Below are 5,224 nucleotides of genomic sequence, written 5' to 3' on the forward strand. Positions count from 1 at the left end.
AAAGTTCCACTCACTGGTAAGAAGAATGTGTATTCACCAACTGTAGGATGAAAAGTTCTGTAGATATCCATTAGGTCCACTTGGTCTACAGTGTCAATTAACTGTTGATTCTTTGCTGATTTTCTGTCTGGTTGATTTGTCCATTGCTGAAAGTGGGTTGAAGTCCCCCATTACTATTGTATGGGAATCTATGTCTCCCTTTAGATCCCTTAACATTTCTTCTAAATAGCAAGATGCTCTGTAATTAGATTATAGTCACACTTTCCTGTTGAACTGATCCCTTAAATCATTACATAGTGCCCTGCTTTGTCTAACAGTTTTTGTGTGAAAGTCTATTTTGTCTGGTATTAGGATGGGTACACCAGCTCTTTTTTTGTTTCTGTTAGCATGGAATTTCTTTTTCCATCCTTTCATTTTAAGTCTGCATTATCTTGTTGGTGAGATGTGTTTCTTGTAGGCAGAAAATAGATGGCTCTTGTTTTTTAATCCATTCAGCTAGTCTGTTTCTTTTAACTGGAAAGGTGAGGCCATTTGTGTTCAAGGTGACTGTTGATAAGTAACAACTTGGCCCTGCCATTTTTGCATAAATATTCCTATTATTTACTTTGGATTTTCCTTTGTACTTTTACTGGGAGATTTTCTTCCTTCATCTTCTTTCATACTGATGACCATATTTTTGTATTTCTTTGTGTAGCATATTCTGAATCATCTTTTGTAAGGCTGGACAAGTAGTGACATATTCTTTCAATTTGTTTGTTATGGAAGGTTTTTATTTAGCTTTCATACATAAATGACAGCATTTAGGGTACAGTATTCTGGGTTGACAGTTTTTTTTCTCTTAAGACTTGGAATATATCTCGCCATTCTCTCCTAGCCTATAGGGTTTCTGATAAGAGGTACACTGTGAGTATAACTGGCGATCCCCTGAAAGAAATCTGGCATTTCTCTCATGCACATTTTAGAATCTTTTCTTTTTGTTTTACTGTTGAAAGTTTGACTATAATGTGTTGCTGTGAAGATCTTTTCTGGTCATGTCTATAAGGAGTTCTGTCTGCCTTGTGAATTTCGATATCCCTTTCTTTCTCCAAATTAGGGAAGTTTTCTGTAATTATTTCACTTAAAAGGCCTTCTAAACCATTCTCTCTTTCCACACCTTCAGGAATTCCTAAGACCTGTATGTTGAGTTGTTTGATAGTATCCCATAAATCTCCAAAACTGTCGTTTAGTTTCCTAATTATTTCTTCTTCTTCCTCCTCTTCTTCCTCCTCTCCTTCCTCTTCTTTGTCTTCATCGTCTTCTTCATCTTCTTCATCTTCATTTTTGGTCTGACTGTATTTTAGAGATTTGTCTTCTAACTCGGATATTCTTTCTTCTGACTCACCAAGTGTGTTGTTAAGGCTTTCCACTGCCTTTTTTATTTGATCTATTGAATTCTTCATTTCAAATATTTCATTCTCCTTTTTGGCTCTCTGAGCACCACCATGGCGGTTGGCAAGAACAAGCACCTTACGAAAGGCGGCAAAAAGGGAGCCAAGAAGAAAGTGGTGGACCCATTTTCTAAGAAAGATTGGTATGATGTGAAGGCACCTGCTATGTTCAACATACGAAGTATTGGGAAAACACTGGTCACGTGGACCCAAGGAACCAAAATTGCGTCTGATGGACTCAAGGGTCGTGTTTTTGAAGTGAGTCTTGCTGACCTACAGAATGATGAAGTTGCATTTAGAAAATTCAAACTGATTACGGAGGATGTTCAGGGCAAAAACTGCCTGACTAACTTCCACGGCATGGATCTTACCCATGACAAAATGTGCTCCATGGTCAAAAATGGCAGACCATGATTGAAGCTCATGTTGATGTCAAGACTACCGATGGCTATTTGCTTCGTCTGTTCTGTGTTGGTTTTACCAAAAAATGCAACAATCAGATACGGAAGACTTCCTATGCTCAGCACCAGCAGGTCCGCCAGATCCGGAAGAAGATGATGGAAATCATGACACGGGAGGTGCAAACAAATGATTTGAAAGAAGTAGTCAATAAATTGATCCCAGCCAATCTATTTATCCTCTCCATGATGTCTTCGTTAGAAAAGTGAAGATGTTGAAGAAGCCCAAGTTTGAATTGGGAAAACTCATGGAGCTTCATGGAGAAGGTAGCAGTTCTGGAAAAGCCACTGGGAATGAGACAGGTGCAAAAGTCGAATGAGCTGATGGCTACGAACCACCCGTCCAAGAATCTGTTTAAAATTAGGCTTTAATAGTGACAAATAAAATGTCCTATTTGTGAAAAAAAAAACCACAAATATTTCATTCTGATTTCTCTTGAAAATCTCAATTTCATGGGAAAAATGTTCATTCATGTCATGTATGGATTTCTTTAATTCATGGATTTGCTTCTGATTTCTTCTAAGTAATCTTATGATCGATTTTTTTAAATTCTGTTTCCAGCATTTCTTCAGTCTCTTCATTTTCACATTCTAGTATTGAAGTGTTGTTGTGTTTCTTTGAAGGCATTATGTTGTTTTCCTTATTTTTGGTTCTTGAATTACTGTTTATTTTGAGGCACTTGTGGAGATATTTGTTGTTGTTTTCTCTGTGATGGCTTTTATCTTTGAACTATGCCTCTCTGGCTTAGTGGAGTGTCTGCTCTTTCAGTGAATATCCTGAGGGGTGTACTGGGTGTAGTCAGGGAGCTCTGTTCAGTGTTTCAGGGTGAGGGGATTGTCCAAGGTGACACCTAGATTGGGTGTGGTAGTTTTTTTTTTTTTTAATTAGAGGGAAGGTTTAATCTCCGTTGGTGTAGTCTCATGCTCACCTCCTCTCCTCCGAGGAGATCAATGCCTGGTCACTAGCCCCAGTGGGTATATTATTTGTTCATGCTGACACAAGAATCACACAAAGGACCCATGCAGTCCTCAGTGTGAGCACAGATCCCGCAGCAATGACCCTCACCAGGGAATCAGGAAGCCCTGAGCATGTGGAGTCACAGTGACTGCTCAAAGACCAGTCACACCCTGTGCATTCACATATAATCACAGTGTTTTCACAGTCCCAGCACACAAGACTCCCATAGTCAAGAGCACCCAACCCCCTGTCAATTCTCCCAGCCAGATTCAGGCATCTCCTCTCTGCTAGTTGTTGGGCACATGGACAAGCTGACACAGCTGTTACATATGTCCAAAATGGCATCCGCTCCTTCTTGGCTAGGTACAGGATGCCAGTGCCAGGGGGTCAGGGAGAGAAAACATCCTCCATTTTTTTCCCTCTAGGTTGGCAGGTGCACTGTCCCCCACAGGGTTCTAAGCTGGACTCACACAGGCTCTTCCTGCAATTTTATCACCCGTGGCTTGGGCTGCTGGTCTCACCTTACTCTCCGAATTTGGTGCTGAGCTCTTGGCTGTGGGATCCTGAGTTGTGCGTGTCCACACCCTACACGTAGACCCACAATGTCCCTCTAATTTGCGTGGTGTTTGCTCTGCCTTTTTCTAACTCTTCCCTGAGATTTCATTCTCTCCATGCTTTAAGAGCAGTAAGCTCCCTCCTTATTTTGCCATTTTGGTGTCTCTTTGATATTTAACATTTATTTGATACATGTTTGCAAATACATTTAAGAATGCTCTCTTTGGTGTAAATATTTCCTTATAACTCACCTTTGTAGATAATTTTCAAAGTTACCCTCAAATCTCTGAGTAACCAATAAACAATTACAAACCACATTTTGTCTGGACTGTATTGGAGTCTCTTAGAAAATCTTAACTGAAAAGTTCAAGATTATTTCATGGAGCCTGAAAAAACATATATTTCAAAACAAAAGAAATGGGCCAGGCATTTGGAGCTGTGGTTAAGATGCAGGTTGGGACATCCACATTGCATAGTGGAGCGCCTGGGTTAGAGTCAGAGTTCTGCTCTTGACTTTAGCTTCTGCTAATGCCCTACCTGGGAAGCAGCTTCCTGGGAGACTCAGGTAGTTGGGTTCCTGCCATCACAGGAGATACCTGAATAAATTCCCAACTCCTAGCTTCAGCCTGGCCCAGCCCTGGTGGTTGTAAGCATTTGGGAAGTGAAACAACAGATGAGTGATCTCTATCATTCTGTCTTTCTTTGTGTCACTCTCTCTGCCTTTCAAATAAAATAAACTATTAAAATAAAAGAAACACAAAAGTAAGGAAAAAAGAAAATATCTGTTAAAGAACAAAAATTAGTAAGATTAAATAATTAAAACTTCTTCACTGAATAGAAGCCATTGCAAATTTCTAGATGTATTACAGTCTATATGACACTGTGAGCCTAGAAAATAAGAAAAAAATCATTCTAAAACACTGAATCAGTTTTTATGTACACATCTAAGACTGTTTTACAGTGATGCTATAATATGGCAAAAAAGATTATGTAAAACATATTTAGAGAACAGGGACATATTTTCATATTTCGTTAGAAGCTTATGAATGCTTACTCAAAATTTGAAGTTTTATTCTTTCTAACTAAGGAAAAAGAGAAGAAAGTCAAGCATTGTCATCCTTTGCACACAGCCGCATCTGAGTCATAACGCATACTCATGCTCATTCACGCTTCTAAAGCCAACTTAAAATTTACAAGTAGCTACCTCACTGAAATTAAAAAATTATAAAAATAATCAGTCAAGTATGTCTTTTGGAAGAGAGTGGCCTGCAGGGTCTCCACTGCCTGCTGCAATGACAGCTTGGATGAGGACTGCCTCATGTTCAAAAGTTTAAAAGAAAAATATTCAGTACTTATTTACACAAATATTCCTCACAGAAGTTAAGGAATTAAGCTTAATTATTCATTAAAAGTTTATGATTTATAATATTTACTGTCCTTGGTTTTATTAATCTACTGATCATGGTCACAGATCAGTGTTGCAAATATATGGTCTGAACAACATGGCAAGACCTGTATCATATTGCCTACCTCTGAGAGAACCATTTTTAATTAATATAAGCAATATTTACCTTGTTTAAGGTTCTTAGTTCTTTCAAAATAATATAAAACATTACTAATTAAGGGAAACTATCTTCTCAATGTCTGCATTAATCTAGAGAAGCATTTTCAACACTCATGAAATCTGCCTCTAGCCTTTAGCCTGACATTTGTTATACATTTGGTACTAAAATTGGGAACATATTTTCATCATTACAATTATTACATTGTTTCTTTATTTAATTATTACAATAACTAAATTATTGTATTCACAATTATTCCTGGGT

General features: G+C 38.2%; 1 pseudogene; it reads left to right on the forward strand.

The window, feature by feature from the left end:
* The first annotated feature begins 1,461 nt into the window (after positions 1-1,461).
* On the forward strand, positions 1,462-2,244 carry LOC100339085 (small ribosomal subunit protein eS1 pseudogene; annotated as a pseudogene).
* Positions 2,245-5,224: the final 2,980 nt, after the last annotated feature.

This window comes from Oryctolagus cuniculus, chromosome 8 (assembly GCF_051225735.1).
Source record: "Oryctolagus cuniculus isolate XC-2025 breed Fujian yellow rabbit chromosome 8, ASM5122573v1, whole genome shotgun sequence".
Taxonomy (NCBI): Eukaryota; Metazoa; Chordata; class Mammalia; order Lagomorpha; family Leporidae; genus Oryctolagus; species Oryctolagus cuniculus.